Source organism: Mycteria americana, chromosome 12 (genome assembly GCF_035582795.1).
Source record: "Mycteria americana isolate JAX WOST 10 ecotype Jacksonville Zoo and Gardens chromosome 12, USCA_MyAme_1.0, whole genome shotgun sequence".
NCBI classification, from domain to species: domain Eukaryota; kingdom Metazoa; phylum Chordata; class Aves; order Ciconiiformes; family Ciconiidae; genus Mycteria; species Mycteria americana.
The window spans coordinates 10,693,432-10,711,076 of record NC_134376.1 but is presented as its reverse complement, the minus strand read 5'-3'; positions in this window follow the sequence as shown (position 1 = coordinate 10,711,076).

Below are 17,645 nucleotides of genomic sequence, written 5' to 3'. Positions count from 1 at the left end.
TGCCCTTTACTGAAAACATTTACATACCAAATTTCTTGGGGAACGTTTTGCTGGCAATATCTTCTCTGAGATGGCCAGCTCTTGTGTAGTTAGGGAAATCAGGTTGGACTTGGGAACTGACTGCAGATCTTGGCTGCCCGAATCCTCACTCAGAAGTAACCTTGGTGTAAGACTCTTGTAGTTTGCTGCTGCCTACCATTAGCTTATCTGAAAAGCCAATAGTACAACAGAAATTCATTTTTGTGTGTGACCCATTCATTGTGGTTTGCAGCAAACATAGGATGGACGTGATCAGAGGCTCCGTAGTTCTGTTTTAAAGTTAGACACACTGATGAAGGAGTGCTCTATAAGTACCTATTAACATGGATGACCAAAAGCAACCTTGCGTGCGTATAGCAGGGAACTCAGATTTATAGCTGCTCAGCTGCCTCCAAATGTGCTCCTGGCACTGTTGAAGGCAGGAGCGGGGCTGGGTAGACCTTTGGTATGTCTCGGTCAGCAGGGCCTTTTTAAGCTTTTTCCCATTTTCATTGTTCTTGGCACAGCTTAAACCTGCTGTTGCGCAGAGACAGCCGGCGCTTCCAAAGAAACCACCTTGGCAGGCCTGACCTGAGCAAGCTTGACCAAACTTGACCTTTTTTGTACAAACTCAGCACTTTGCATCAGGGTGGGCCTGTTCAGCCAAGAGCTCCCCATCAGTGTCTCCCATGTCCCATGGCTGCCGTGCCACTGCCCCCTCCATGGGATATAAGAGCAAAGCTGCTGTGCTGGGTGGGAATGAGGTGGGCAGGTGGAAAAGAAAAGATGCAGAGCGATGGGCACCTCCCTTGCTCACATCTAGCCGTAGTTTCAAGAGGGTGAGCGGACACCATGACAGCCCTGGTGACAACACGGGAAATGCTTCGTGGTCTTCTGAGCCCCAAGTGCTGTGTTAAGGGGTACTAGAGACATTTTAGGTCTTTCTGATGGGACTATAGCAAGGCATTGGAAAGCTAGGTAAAAGTGTTCCCTTATATATATATTTTTTATTTTGTATATGTCTGTATATAAAAAACCCAAATATGTGTATGTCAACTGCAAAGGAGTCAGTCCTGAAGTTCATAATCAACTCTTCCTTGGTGCACACACAAGGCTCACAGCAAGGTATATAAATGAAATCAAACTAAAAATCAGGAGCAAATATATGGACTTCTAAACTTGTCAATGTGTTCGATATGCACTGCAAGTAACAGAAAGAGGGGTGCTGTAAATCAGAATTTGACTTTTCTCCCTTGCCTGCATCATAAAACATAACGAGTCTCCACGGGCGCGAAGGAAGGCCCCATCTCCTTCCTTGTGATTGAGCGATACTATAAACCGCAGCAGTAGAAAGATGGCTCTGTCAGGTTTACTGGGCAAGACCTTGATGGAGTTGTTTAGGGCATATCTGCAGGACCAGACATGAGAGCAAGCTCAGCCCAAGCTACATGTGAATCCGCAGGGGCAGGGGAGCCGGGCTGGGCTTTGGGCCCCTGCCGCTTTATCGCCGTGGTCCAGCACTGCGCCAGGTGGGTTCAGTGGCACCAGGTCCCCTGCGGTGAAGGCATGCCATCGCTTTCCAGACAAGGAAACCATAAGGAGATCTAACTTGCCTCCTCCTCAAGAGCATTGTGAGAATAAATATGTGTTGCTCTGAAAGTACTGTGAAGGAACGCTATCAGTGTTTGTACCAAAAATCAGTTAGACGAGACTCAATGATTTACTGTGCTTAAAATTACTAAGAACTGACAAGCTGCCTTTGTCTTCCAGTTAAAATTGACATCCGCTCTAAAACAAACAAACAAAATAAAAATGCCCCAAACCCAAGGAACTCTCTGGTACTTCTGAGCCATCTTTTAGCTCATATGAGTTCTCATTTAAAAAAAAAAAAATCTTTTATCAAGTCCCCTGACATGCAATTGGAGCTAGATTCAGCAGGTTCAGATTTACTGACTTGAATTCCCTGTGCCAGCTTTTGCTAGAGAGCAATCTGGCCTGATAAAAGTTGTGTGTTTTTGAATAAAGTTCTCATGCAAATGCAGTTTAAAGACCTTTAAATAAACAATAAAAATCTTCTATTTCATACGTGCATATATATTTACATTAATCTGCAGCTAAGTTAACAAATGCTATTTTTGCCTTAAATACCGAGTTTGATGAAAACAGTATTTTGTGCCAAGCTGGTTATAATGATCGTGTAATTCAGAAAATATATGAGACATTAAAACTCTGTGACATCTCCTTCCCATGCTAAAGACTGTAAGAGGGATTGATGGGACCAATAAATCCATTCCCATAGGGAAGACTGTAGAAAAATCGGGAAGCAGTACAAAATATAGCCCACCTGGTAGTTTTATGGGCCTATCTGAATGCTGTAATCATTTTAAAGAGATGCTGGTTAGTATCAGCAACAGGAGTTGAATTGGCAGCATCAGTAGCATAAATTTCCACAACAGCACTGGAGGTCCTTAAGTTCCCATTTTGTGACTCGGATGCAAATGATTCATCCAGTCAGCAGGTGCTGTTCAATCTGTACTAAATATATATAACAGATGAAGGAATGCAGAATTTGCACTTAAAGAAATAATTGAATGCCTCAACTGTCACTGAAATTCAGTGATTTGAAAGGACATTTTACAGTACAGACAGAAAGTAGACAGAAAAGATACGGGCCCAGCTCTTCAGTGAAGTGAACGCAGCCACGTCGGTTTTTCCTAACCGGGAGCCCAGCACGGAGATGGTTCTTTCACTTTTGTCATGAGTTTCTGCAGGTTTCCACAGCCGAACCTCTTCCTGCTACAGCCCAGTCAAGCAGCAGCAGTGGGCTCCAGCCAGATCATCAGGACTCACCTGGCTGAGCCTGAAGGAGGAAAGGCAAAGCATTGTAATTCAGAAAAGCAGAAACACCTTTCCACAGCCAAGAATGGTTTTTGGTTTAGAAACTGCGTAAATGTGTTTCATGAACCTGAAAACCAGGATGACTGCATGATGCCACCAGCTAGAAGCATCGACGATTACGCTTTGCAAGCTATTTGTGTCTTTCCATTCAGATCCTGTCATTGGGGTTTATGTGTTTTCAGTCTTCCTGGATGTGGTGTCTGAGGCACACAAATAGACACGACGTGTATTTCTCATGAAGGGGGGAATTGTCCGCAGGCCTGCTGTGAAATGAGGTCATTAGAGAGACAAGGACTGTGAGTGGTACTTGATGTTCAGCTGCAGGTGAAAATCACATCCTCAGAAGTCTGTTTGCTTTGAAAAAAATTATTATTAAATTTGGTTTTAGATATAATAAAAAATACCTTAGTATAAACCTGACACGTTGAGTTCTCCAGCCATTTCGGGTCTGGGAGGACGGACTTTCTCCAGCAGACTAGTCCCATCTGGTGTTGTCTCTTGTGCTGCACAGAAACACTTGGCTGTCTCACAGGCAAACTGGCTGCTGTCACACCGGTCAGGAACACAGACAATACTTTACTGCGCCCGCTCTGCCAGCGATGACAAGCTGAAGGGAGGAGTCTTGGAGCTGGTCCTGTTTAAGGGGAGGAAGAGGTTATGGGGGTATGCATCTCTGGCATGCTCCTGCTTCTATGAAAAGTTGTGGTCCGTGGATTGGAGAAGGAGTTGGGCACAAAGCAGCCCTGATTTCACCCTCTCTGATCTTAGATAGGTAGCTGGGATGCAAGGTTAGATGTTGAGTGGCCCCGTGCTCTCTTTGTACTCAGCCATGCAGGCAGTGATGCTGATCTCCGTGCGATGTGCCAGCGCTTGTTCAAGGCACAGCTTCTCTGGGGTCCTGTCTCGCTTGTGTTTGTTCGGTTTTGCCTCTTTTACACAAACGGGCAAAAATTCTTGGAAGAGCTGCTAATGGAAACTTGCGTGTGTGCCTGTATTTTTGTCTGGGGCTGCTGTTGTAAGGGGAAGCTTAATAGGTTTTTGTAAGTCTCCTCAGTGAAAGGTGACTGTTACACCATTCCTCCAACAGCCACCAGTGATAGCTATTTGTGGTACAACTGTAACATGTTGCTACTGACCTGGTAAGGTTTTGTTCTCAAAAAAAAAAAAAAAAAGAATTGAAAGTACACAAGCAGCAGATGGTGGTGTGTTGTCTATCCGAGATACCATATAGAGTCTGAAATGGGCCATCGGTGTTTCGCCTTCCTGCTGATAAAGGGCCAGGAGACATACTGCATTGAGACGATTTGTTTCCTGCATATTTACATTCAAGCTGTCCATCAAGAATTTTTAATGTGTCAGTTCTATAGTATATCAAAAGTAAGTTGAGTTTGTAAGAGTTGTGTCGGGCCGTGTCTGAATACTGGATTTGGAGTTCATAGGGCTCACCAGGATTTGCAACAACCCTCACCGGGGACAGGCAGAGAACGTATGGCCCTCGGACTAAACCAGCCACGTTTCCACCCGCAGCAGGTGAAGCAAGAGAACTGCCGGTCTGCCAGCATGCACGTAGTCCTAGCACAGTGAACCCCACTTATCTGTAGGGTGTAAAACATATTTTTCTCCTTGCAACCATTTGGGGCTTCAGCTACGTTGTGTCATAAATACAACTTTTGCTGTACCTATTGGCCTGGCACTTTCTTTTTTGTGCTCTTTTCCATGGAACCGGTTTCTACAGAATTTAATGACAAATTGGACTTACATCAGCAAAGCCTTGAGCGTGCTGGCCATTGATCTTGTGGCAGAATATATTGGCTCCGTTATTCATGGTGGTTCGGTTCCTGTCACCATTTCTTTTTTTCGTTTCTTTGTTGCTAGTAAAAGGAGGATGGGAAATACCTACTGTGCTCATTATCTTTTCTATTCCCTGATTTTTCTGCTAATTTCCTGATATTTTAATTTCTTTCTTTCTCATTTTGGTTCATTTTCCTTTAAGGCATTGTAATTAATGGACTGTTCTAATTTCCTTTGAGACAACATTCTTAATTGCTGTAATTCTCACTTATGTCTTTTAGGCATCCCTGCTGGCATTGATTCATTTCAATTTGCATTCCTGAATGCTGCAGCTATAAATACTCAGTCAATACATGTAGTGAGCTAGTCCCTTGTCCTTTTGAATGCTATACAGGTTTTTCTTTGCTTTTTTGTAGCAAAACTAAATGGTGACTTACGCTTGTAGTGTTATCTTAAAAGCTGGCATATGCGTGCCTTTATCGTGTTCAGGAGGTTGTGCTTTGGGCTGGTGGTGAAGTGACAGGGAGTTTTACGTGATGTGTTCCACTGTGCACACCTGCCCTTTTTTATTATTTTGAGAATAATAACCTTGAGGGGTTTTTTAAGACTAAATTGTCCAAACAGATGAGTTTTCCAGGGATAGAAATTACAAGTTATGAATAGGACTTGCAAATCTGGAAAAAAAAAAAAAATATGTGCTGGTGACACAAGATTCTTTTATAAAGAAAAGGTGTGAATGAGATCGTATGAAGCTGAAGGTCTCCAGCTCGGGTGCTTAATGAAGGCAGCAGGAACAGCATGGTGGATGCCGTTATGCAGAAACGTTTTGCCGTCTCTGCCTCTTTGCACTTGTCCAGTGCCAGCGAAGAGCCCGTCCCCGGGATCGGCCTCTCACAGTGCGGCAGGAGAAAGCAAGTCGAGGGTCTCCTGCCACTGGCCGCCTCTGACCCCGTCTTGCGTTAGCTTTGGACTGAACAGCTTTGAGTAGATGTTTTTCCACTGTCAACTCATTTCCTGCAGGCCACCAGAAAAGCCACAAGGGAAATAAGTTTTAGTCACAGCTGTAAATAAAATGAAACAAAGCAAAGCAGCTCTGTGTCCTGTTACCAGACCCCTGGGTCACTTGGTCCTCGTGGTTTCTCGTTTGGCCTTTCACTCTGGTACAATTACTTCTTGCAGGCACAGAACTTTAAAATGAGATGAAAATTACTTGGTTATACTTTAGAATAAGTGCATCCAAATTGCTCCAAATGCAATAAAAATATCCCCTACAGAGGAGTCCTATTTATAGATCAAAGAAATACTAAAAAAATGGTGGATTATTTGTTGTATACCTACAAATGCATTCCCAAGGAAGGAAACATGAAATGTGGTTCTGCGATCAGCACTTGAAGCAGTTGCATTTTCTGTACTGATGACAGAGTTGCAACGGGGAAGCATTGCTGGGTTGCAGTAAAATGGAAAAGGATTGACCAATTGTCTTCTCACCAATTCAGATGATTAATCAATGAATTAGGACAAGAATTAAAAGCCTAATGCATTAAAATAATATTTATACTGGTGATTGAAACTGCTTTCATAGGTTAGCTCCATTCAAATTTGTGTTCCCTGCACATCATTTACAAACAACAAGCGATGGGCAGCACCCAGAACGGGCAGGAGGCAGGCAGCAGATAGAGCCGTGCTAACGCATGCAGGTACAGGGCAGCCCCTGGCAAGCCTTCATTGCACCCTTTCCTACTTCCACGTGTGTTTATTTGGAATTGTTTAATTGTTTTCAGGTAGTCTGATTTTTTTTTTAATGGAAAGTGTTTGTGAACTATCGTGTTCCATGAAGATTCCCATTTTTCCCTGCCCCATTTATTTTTGTTGTAAATTTTCCATTCATTGACAAAAACTAATTCTGATTACCTTGCTTATTATGAACTATATAGTAAAGAGGTTTCATTGCAACCAACTTAAATGCCAATTAGAATGAAATGCGACACCGGCTGGTGGGAAAGCTCACCGGCCAGGCAGCGTTAGAATCCAGATAAGGCAGTAATGCGCTCTGAGAACAGGCCCTGCTGCTGTCACGCCTTTTGTTGTCACCTTTGCTCTTACATGATGTGCTTTTACGCTGCCCTGGGTGCTTGGCCGCAGAGCGCGCTGCCAGTCCAGGGCAGACACGTCTCGCGACTGCCCCCAGGAAAGCAGAAGCAGGGAAATAGCAGGGTAAACTACAGCTCCTGTTTCCACCTCTTGCATAATATAAGTCTCCTCCAAGGTGAGGTTGCCACCTAGCAGTCTTGGAAATCCCACCAAACACATGGTGCCTTCAGGAGGAGTTTGCTGGCAGCGGGGCCTCTGGGAGAAATCAGGTCGGTCGCTTGGAGCTGCAGCCCTGGGTGCTCCAGACGGCACCACGGGGCTCGGAGGGCGTTGGAGGCTTTCCCTGTCCTTTTGCAGTAGATTGCTGGGCCTGGTCACCTGCCTCGGTCCGTACCACGCGTCTGCAAGGCACTGAAATCACCGAGTGCCGGCCCCGCTGCCACGGCTGGCTCCAGCCCGGTGCCCACCTCCCTGGTCCCAGCAATGCTGAGGGGCTCGGGGTACTGCCCGCTGGAACAAGTGCTAATTACCAGGCCCTGTGGGCAGCTTAATGAGATGGGGCTTATATCTTACTACTTATCTCAGGAATTTGTGCTGGGTGAGCATGAGGATAGCAAAGGAGAAACCTGTCATGCACTTTTACACTCATTCACTTTCACACTTTCTTCATTCTTATTAGCTTGGCAGGTTGTCAGCAGGATGGAGAAAAGCCCCTAATAAGAGTGCTGGAAAATAGAATACAAGCATCACTGCGAAGTGCACAGGCTGTGAAAGAGGAGATTCAGGGAAGAGATAAAAGCGGTTGTATGAAAGGGTAAAAGTAACTTCATTATTACTTGGCAAAAAGTATATATAGCCAGCCACAGTGTTCAGTGCGATCTCTGTTCATTTTCAGTCCAGTTGCAGTACTCTGGCGACCGCCCTAGAAAATTCTTGGTGGTCACAAGAGGTTGTGATCAGGGCACGATGTCCTGTTGGAGGCCGGGCACTAGTCACGTACCCTTGGTGTCGATACTGGGGCCAAGGAGGTTTGACATCTTCGTTCACGGTCATCACTGACAGTGTCATGTTAGGGTAACTCAGAAGCAAAGCCCGTCAAAATCAAGTAACTTTAGTTATAAGGACGGTTGAAGCAATGTAAGGCCTGAGAAAAAAGTTGCATGAGAGAGAGGAAAGGCTGGGTTGGGACACTTGGTTGGCTAGATCCCCTGTCCTGGTGGGCTACAGAGCTCTGCAGACCAGACCCTGCCCCAGCAGCTTCACTCCAACTCCAGACTCCGTTCACTTCTCAGTGGATCCTGCACAACCCAGGTCCCACTTTGCTTGGTGACGCACGCTGCTCCCGGGGTGGAGGGAGGGATCCCAAGCCAGAGGAGTAGGCAGGTTTGCGGCAGAGGTACGGTCACTCCACGGTGACAGACAGGGAACTTTCCCACTCGAGTTTTGGGGCACTGCCTTTCAGACCTGCTCTTCACCAGCTGTAACTCATTTCTTTTGCAGCTGACTGAGTGCAGGGAGACATGGTACACCAGTGGTGGCCAGCCAGAAGGCTACTTAGTATTTCAATGTCCTGCAGGCCAAATTGATCTATTCACTGGGTCATCTCCTTGACCATTGATGTATACAGTATTTGTAGTGGCTTTCTGAAGTGAGCTATCACTGTACGGTGAGTTTTGTGCCCCCAGTTCGCTTACCTGCACCCCTTCAAGTCAGTATTCCCACCGAGCTGGACATGCTGTGGTGTGCTGAGAGCGGACAGACCAGCCTTTCTCTGCAGATTTATTTTGGTTTATATTAATAATAAATTGGCTCATTCTCCTTGTGACTTAGTTTAAAAAAGAGATAGATGACTTAAAATGTGAGTGAATTAAAATTCAAGATGTGTTGGGAGCTTGAACGAGCCGGGCGGGATTCCAGGAAGCTTCACGAAGGGACAAAGGCAGGAGGGGAGGCAGCAGCAGCAGTGCGAGCAGACAAGAAAAAGCAAAGCGGTAGCTGGCAAGGGGCAGGGAGACAGTGATTCCCCCTTGCTGACAGGGGAAGCGACACGAAGGAGGTGCTGCTGTGCCCGTGCTCTGCGTAGAGCTGACTTGTATTTTAAATTGCTTTTAAGTTAATCAAACTAGGAGGGAAATGCTTGAAAAACAATTGCCCCTTTTCCCTTTCATTCCTTCCTCCTACAACCAACGCTACTTCTCTCTTTGCCTTTTTCTCATTTTTCAAAATCCAAATGTTTCTACTGGCTCTGTGCAAAATGAAGGAAAAGATTAGTTTTTCCCCGATTGCTTTTCCCCCCCAAGCAGTCCTTCCAAGGATGAAAATCGGAAAACAGCTGTACGTAGGGAGAATGCTGCTTCTTCCCAGACAGAGAGCTGTCGGGGGGCCTCACCTGCGAGAGCGAGGCTGCAGCCCGCAGCGGCTGGGAGCCCCGCCAGCCCCCGAGGGGCTGCGGCCGGGCACCAGGAGCACGCCACAAATGCAGAGCGCGGAGTAGCAGGGGAGGAACAATATCTGAGAAAAACAGCAATAGTCTAGTATTTCTTTGGGCAAACCAATAGGTGGCATGGTAAGCTGACAGCATGACATGTCCCACCAATTAAAAAGTCTTTGGAGTGGTGTGTTTAGGTAATGCCGCAGTACCTGCTTGACTGGGCTGCATAGGAAAGTATCTTTTTTTTCCAAGTATCTTTTTAATAGGGGGGAAAAAGTGTCAATTTTTTTTTTTTCCCACTTTTGTAATTAGTTTGCATTCATTGGTATTTTCTTACAAAGAAAATGATGAATGGGTCTTAAGTTAACACCACTTTGCTTGCAAATGAACTTAAGTCCATTTAATAAATGATAAAAAATACAATAGAGCTGAAGGGAGGGCCAAGTAATTTATTGATTTTTTTTTTTCCCAATTAAAATATAAAAGAAATTTGAGCAATATAATTTTCAGATGGCTTCATAAAAATAAGTAAGCATTTTCCACAAAGCACTATTAAAGCAGGAAGAGGTGTAAATAAGATGACCAACACGTCATGCTATGGCTGGGATTCCATTTTTGCAAAAGAATGGCGTACTTAGGCAAAGAAAATTATTAATGAATGCTTTTATCCTCTGAAATATCAAAGGAGATATGGAAGATTTTCTGTTATTATGCCAAATTTTCAGTGAGGAAAACACATGCAAAAGGTAGCCAACCTGCACTGTAAGAATTGCTTCTCCAGCACTTTTTCTTGTCTATAAAGTCACAGAATTAATTGTATTCCTCTCTGCTCTTTACATAAAGTTAATGCATACATGTATGACTAAGCTTGCCTCCTGTAAACCTAGCAGCCTGGAGCCCTGTGAACTTGTGTGCTGTTGTTTAGGTGGTCATATTGAATAGACCAGAAGCTAGTCTGACCCGAATGTTAAGGGTGGGTAAGTTATTATCCTAAAGGGGCACAAAGAATTAAAGCAAATGGCTGAATATCGGTGGCTGCATCCTGTGCTGTGAACTTGGACGGCATCTCTAGCCAGAGTAACCCAACTTTTCTTCCTTCCCTGAATTTAGCATCTACCTCATAAATTCTCCTTCCGGGAACTGCCTGACATAGGAGCACACTTATTTAAGGTCAGAGCTAGCTTTTTGATAGCTTCCATAATGGTGACTGCCATTCTTAAGAATATATACTGGAAGAAATATAAATCGACTGGCCTTTGCTGCCTGCCGCTGTTTATCAAAGTTCTCGGCTGTAAAAAATAAATATCATCGTGCTCTTCCATTTGCTGCTAACACCACTGAAGCCAGGCGCTGCGGGGCTGACGAATGAGTGGCTAATGGGTCTGGTGTTAACAGCCTGGCTGCTGCCGGGCTGTTACTAAAGCCATTTGTTTGGGAAGGGAACCGTTGTCGCTCGCATCTCAGCAAGCATTAACTTTCCTAAGATTTCCTGAGAAAGCGCAGGAAATCTGTATTTAAATTATACGATAGTTTGCACCAATGTAACACCATGGAGGTTTACTGTGCTCTAGAAACCTGCTCCTTCCCAGCCTCTGCTTCTGCCTGGGTAGTCTCTTCACAGTAAGATACACAAGTGGGAGAAGTTAAGTAGGGCTTTCTAGATTGCACTTCACCAAGTAAAAATGAAAGCCAGAACAAATAACTTCAGGAGCTTTTGAGAGCAGCCAAGTGTCTGAGAGAGTGATGTAATGTGCAAGAAACAATAGAAGTTCACCATGGAAAAAATAAGCTGATGTGCTGGCAAGGAGATTTGTCTGTTCATATGCTAAAACACAACAGACATCCATAAAGGTGGCCTTCAATATTGGTGTGGTTGACAAAACTCAGCTGTCTGTGGGGATATGCCTTCCTTGGCCTTTATGAGTGGCAGCAAAGGCGATGGCTGAGACTTGCTCAGGCTGCTTGGTGTGGCTGCGGAGCGCAGGGTTTCTCCACCGGCGCAGTAGATCTCTTTGGACGTACTGCTTCTTCAGCACGTTTGTTTTGGTCCTTTGTGTCCAGGCTCTTCTCCTGGAAGAAGACAAAGATTATCGTAAAGAATGCTGATGCTACGGAATAAGTATTTTCATGTGCTGTGCCTACGGAATAAGTATTTTCATGTGCTGTGCAGTTACTTCTCTTTGGAAGACTTAGCTGTGCTGGCATAGCAAAATTCTGGATATCTGTACCTGTCCCTGTTGTCCCAGCCAGGTGTAAGGAGCCAAACCTGAGATGTGCTGTTGACCTTAAAGGCTGCTAAAAGTCCCTGCGTGACTCATGGATTCTTGGTTCAGTTGTTCAAAGAAGAAAGAATTGTTACAGCAAAGGTTGAGATGTACGGATAGTTTAGTCATGTCTTAAATGTAGATGCAGCACCAGAGTTAGACATAGCCTATAGCATTTAAGATTTACACATGATATGCAAAGAGGCTCAGTAACATATCTCAAACTCTTTTTCTCCTAAGGAACAGTATAAGTAAATCTGTGGAAACATCTTTGGGGAAAATAGCAAAAAATCTGCACCTCTGGTCCAAAATTCAAAGTGAACTGAAGCTAAAACATCTGGGGCATTTTGGAGAGGTTAGTAAACTTTTGTAAAAATGTGAATGTGTCCATACACTCCTGATTTTCAGGTCTGAAGTTCTCTTACCTGTAGGTCTTGACAGAAATCTACTGTAAGTTATTGGCTTTGGTCTTCTCACATTCATTTGTCCCTGCTTGCGTGACACCGCTTTCAAATTTGTTAAAGGCCCTGCCACTGGGCCATGGATTGCACATGTAGGTTTTTCTCAAAGTTTTTAGAAGAGCTCCCATGCAGCGAGCTCAGGTTGTAAAATTCACAGTGGCTGAAAGGTGAACCGAGAAAAATGCAAATGTAAGGAACACTTTACATCTTTCTGCTAGTTGCTTTTTATGGTATACACCTCATATTCAGCTCCTTAGTGTAGAAGACCTTATGAGGATAAAACTGTCTTTTCTGTCACATCCCTTTAGCTTAACAAACCCCTTATTTTCTTCAAAGCTTCTGAGTGCAACTTAACATAAATATTAAATGAGTTACACCAATAGTATTCCTGTGCCTCCACTTAGAGATATTACATCATCCTACATTTCACTTGTGGATTTTCCCCCAGTTGGACACAGCGTTTGGCTAGGCAGTGAGTGCTGGAGATGATGCTGTATGCAAACTTCTCGTCTCTGCTTCTACAGCAGAGGGTGGCTTCGATATAGTTTCTCCTTCCAAAAATACACTACAGATTGGTGAGTTATAACGGCACCCTTGCTTTTTATTAACACAACCTTGTCTAAGCTTGAGTGAAAGCTTTTGTGAGCCTTTGGTGAACGCTTCTGCGGTGTAGGTGTTTTGCTAATGACCTCTAATGAGCGGCAGCAGTTAACATGGAGCAAGCCGAGCGGCTAACGGACTCACGCCCATGTGCGGGGGTGATGCTGCACACCACGCGCAAACAGACCGAGCGAGGATGGGGTTTGTCATGAGAAGTGACTAACTGTGAAGTGTACAAAGTTGAAAGCCTGCTGGCTCCGGTCCCAGCTCTTGGCTGGGAAGAAGAAATTGGAGGAGGGAAGAGGCTGCGGCTAGCAAAGGCATTTCTGTGCAACACGGTAGGGTGTGAATCAGAAATAGCGAGGATGGCTCTTAGCAAGCTGTGCTGTAGCTGTTTTACTTTCTACAGCAAAGCTCCCTCGTCTAGCACCAGAGTGACTTTCCCTGGTGGCACCACATTACGGCTTACGGTCACCAGCAGCTTCAGCTGTCCCTTCATGGGGACAGATTTTTGACCTACCACTGTCATCTACCATCTCTCCCAGCTGCTGACATCTTGTACCCTCCTTGACTTCTCTCTCCCTCCCTCCCATCATCAAGGAAAATGCAGGATAAACCCATTTGCAGCCTGGCAGAGGCTGTGGTGTTTCTCGCAGGGCAGCGGCTGTGCGGAGCTGTGGCTTTGGGTTGCAGTGCCCGTGCTCACCAAGTGCTGCGTGAGGGTGCTGGCCCCCAGCCTTACGTGACCCTGGGTATGAGTCTGACAGCACTCCTGTCCTGCCATGGCATGCTTTGGATGAAATCGTTGAAAATTAGAGGTTGTAGGACTGAAACGTCCTTCTCACCCCCCTCATCTCCTTCATTGCTGCACTCCTTCCTTTGCTTATGTTCAAGAAGTCCTGAGATGCAGCTGTAAGTCTTGACTGAAGGCTGTTCGCTTGTGTCCTTGGCTGTTTGCTGGGGCGGGGATGTGCACGGCGCAGCTTGCTGAGACCCATGCCTGTCAGAGGCTGAGCTCTGCAGCTGCCAGAGCCTTTAGTGGGAATGAGGAGGGGCTTTGCTCTTTGCTGGGGTATGTGGCAGTTGCAGGAATCAACTCCTAATGTGGAAGGAAGCAGTTTATTTCCTGAAATGAAGAATACGGGGAAGTCTCAGATACCGAGGTCAGATCTCTACAATGACAAGAGGAGCTGTCTGTCAATCTCTTAGCATCAATGTGATGTCCTCTAGTAGAGACTAGCAGATGTGTGTAGACTCTGCATGTTACAAACCACTGAGGAACTATTCTTTCCTAATCCATTGAAAATTAGGAAAGATTTCAGCCCGTGCCTCCATTGCGCTGTTTTATTCATGCCACACACATTGCATTAAAAACACTTAAAGCCAAGTGAGAGAGAGAGGAAGAAAGAAAAATCATGGTGAAGGCTGAAACAGATTTTGCCGTATCCTGTCCCTCATTACCCAGTCACCGAGGGGAGCTATTTGACAGCTCTTTCCTGCACCCATTTGTGCAAGATACGTGAGGAGATACGCCTTCTTCTGTCCTCGCCTGTGAATTTCTTTGCGTTTATGGTTTCTCATTATCACCTTAATGTTTTCTTACTGTAGTTTTTAGAGTGTGAATAAAACCAGTGGCAGGACACATGGCACTTAGAAAATGATATCTTGTGTGTCTGGAGTTCCCGCTCATGGCTTTTTGTTGTTGCTTCAACAGTGTAACGCGTGGCTAGGGGAAGCGTTTTAATCTGGTTCAGACGTTGTCTGCAGTAAGGGGGAGGAGAGAGGCCTTCAAACGAGCAGGGAGGCTAGCGAACCAGAGATGGCTGAACGCAGCAACGCAGTTACTCAGGCCGTGCCTTCTGAAATGCACTGGCTGGTCAGCAATTTTCATGTGTGCTGATCTGAGGCTACGAATCACTTGATATTGAACCGGCACTGAATTACTTAACCCAGTCATTGGGCCTGATTCTGGGCTTCTTGAGCAGAACTTGTCAAGATGCAAGGTTGGCATGGGCAGCGGATCAGATCGCGGTGTTGGGCCTCTGTCGGCAGCCGTTGGGAGACTTAAGTATTTGTGTTCTTTTTTAATTAAATGCTTATTCAATTTCTTGGCCGTCACATTTAGTTTTCTTTTAGCGCTGGCAGTGTGATGCTGCAGGGCACGCTGGAGGGGAGGAGGGTTGGCAGGGCGACTGGGTTAAAGGACTGACCATCCGAAGTCGGGCTTTGCAGGGAGACCTGTAGGGCAGCAAGCAAGCTAAGTGCTGCAGAAAACTTTAAAACCCTTTTTTTTTTTTTTTTTTTTTTTTTTTAGAACTGAACTATCCGTGAAACTTTGCAGTCATTGTCATACCTGCTAAGTGCCACTGAACAGAATTCAGACAGATTTTTCTACCTGTGGTATTTTGCAGGTGATTGTCAAGGAAATGTAACTCCCACTCTATTTAGGAAGTATACTTTTATAACCTTAATGTAGGTAAAGCAGTGTGTTTGTTACTTTGCAGGTAGGAAGACCCCAAACCTTTTGAATGTTTGTGAAACTTCACAAGTTTTTCCAACCACTTATACATTTTCTTCGAGAACTAAAGCTTATTTCTGGAGCTATCCTCCATACTGTGATGTCTTTATCAATGCTGCAAAAATGTCTCCCTGTCTGCTGTGGCTCTACATTTATAGCATGCTTACAGCAAAATCCTATTTCTGTTTGTAGTTGTAAAAACTCCCAAGCTGATCCTTAAATAGATCTGATTGCTCTGTAGTCCTTACTGCCTCAATTTGTCTTAAAAATATTGGTCTATCCTTTCTAGTCATTAAACATATGCCCTTCTGTCTGCCACCAAGGATTTCATTGGTGTAAGTAGTGCAGAATATTTCATATTTTCCACATGGGGATTAGAACAGGCTTAATGGAATGTAAATCTTTATACTGTTTGAATAAACAGGTTTCTGCCTTTCCTCTGATTGTTAGTTTTGTTCATTAATTTGAGCATTTTGTTCTGCCCAGCAGACCTGCCACAGGGATCAGTGAGACCTGAGGTCAAGACCTGCTGGAACTGAAGGGCTAGAAGCAAGCCGTGGTTCCAACAGGTTTTCCACATCTGATTGGGAATGCTGAAGGGCAGTGCTGTCCTCTTACGTAAGGACGGCTCCCTGCAGAGCTGGTCCACCTCTCCAAGCTCTGTAAGAGACCTGGCTATTGTTTTTATTACCTTATGTATTATTTACCACTGGCTTGAAATACCAGCATTTCAATAGGAAATGAGTTTCTCATTCTGTTAAATGTTTTAAATTCTGAATGTGGGCAAAGACGTCGAACGTGCAGGGGAAAAGCAAATAATAAAACAATCCAGGGAAAACCAAAGTATTTGTGGCTTTTTATCTGCCTGGTTTAAGGACTGCCTGCTGTCTGCAAGCTCTGGCCCAGGGGATGGCTGTGAAGGAGCCCAGAGCGGTTCCTCTGGAGCTGGTCCACCAGCCCTCCCCGCCACGCCCACGCCAGTCCCAGGAGCAGCGCTGCTGGCCCAGAGCCTTTCACCAGCTCCACCAGCTTGGTGAAGCTGCTTGGTAAACCAGCTCCACCAGCTTGTGCCCCTGGCCCAGCAGAGCAGCTTGTGGGTGGCCAGCTCTTCCACGGCTGATATTTGCACTTGTTCTGCAGTAAACAGCCATCGTTTAAATGGAACTGTAAGGTAATTTTTGTAATTTATTTTGAGGTCAGAAAGATGTTTTTGTTGTGTTTTCACTTGCCGCTCTTACGGTTTCCCCTGACATCATCTACGGCACTGTTTTGGCATCCCAGGCTGGGTTTCCCTGCTGGCAGGATTAGTGTCACATCTGTGTCACTCCTGGAGGCACACACCGTTACCGTAATTACTCTGGTGCCATTATAAGCTAAATGTAGTGTACTTTCTTCTCCTTTGGTGTTGCAAACTGACATTAATAGACATGGCTTGGAAAATGTTACTTATGCTAAAGAAATTATTGTAACTATTCTGCTCCTTAAAGCTTTCTTGGTTATTTTCCTTGTGCTCTGTATACTCAGCTCTTTGACTCACACTTAGGGCTGGGTGGTTGGGAAAAGGGTCTGTGGCAGAGTGAGCTGAGATCTTTGGGATTAGCGGGGAGTCTTGTGTCAGTAAGTTATTCAAACTAAGCCTTAAAAGAGAACAAGTTTTAGGGGAAAGGAGGACATCTGTCAAATGATTTGAAGAAATTTGAAAGAGTGGAGGATGCTGGTGAGAAATTAGGTGCTGTCACTGATAGACATTTCTCTCAAACAATGACAAATAACCAGATGTTGAGATCTGTTTTATACAGCGTTGGGTTGTCTGTCTCAAAGAGGAGAGACATGCATCTTGAGGCCCGATATTGCTGTAAGCTTTACAGATTTTGCCAGGGGAGGCATTTTTTTAAGAGCTGTCACTGTAGAGCATGTGGCCCCTCCAAAGGCGTCCCCAAGACGAGAGCTCTCCTTCCTGAGCAAACCTCGCGCGCCTGCGGTGGCAGCCGTTGAGAGTCTGTGGTGCCTTTTATACATCTGTTTATGCTACAGCATCCCTCTGGTTTTTCACAGAAATACTGTGTGGAATAAAACTCATTAGTTTCTTCTCTTTTAGCTTTTTAATCAGAAATTCTGGGAGCAGCGCTTCTGTTTCATCCCTGCAGGGTCTCTAGTTGAGGTCTGTAGTGACATCCCAGGGATGTCTGCAGTTCTTCCGCCACAAGCGCTCTCGGATTACCTGCCGTTGTTCACAGCGGCCGGCCGCCTTGTTTATAACCTTCACCTCTCTCTATGAAAGAAACAACTGAAAATATCTCTTTTCATTTCAGAGCAACTTGCACTTACGTTTTGTCCCTCTGAGATATTTAAAGCTCAAGCGCTGTGCAGTGTTTTAACATAATTGTTGTGTACAGTTCTCCCTGTGTACTTGCTCACCTCAGCAAACAAAGAATTGCGCATCATTGATGTTCAGAGTCTGCAAAATTTAGTCCCTAGGGTTGTTTATACACTATGCTTCTTTTATTTTTCTCTCCCAATGCTCATATCTGTCAGATGACAGCTGGGAAATTCAAGATAGTAGTGTCTATATG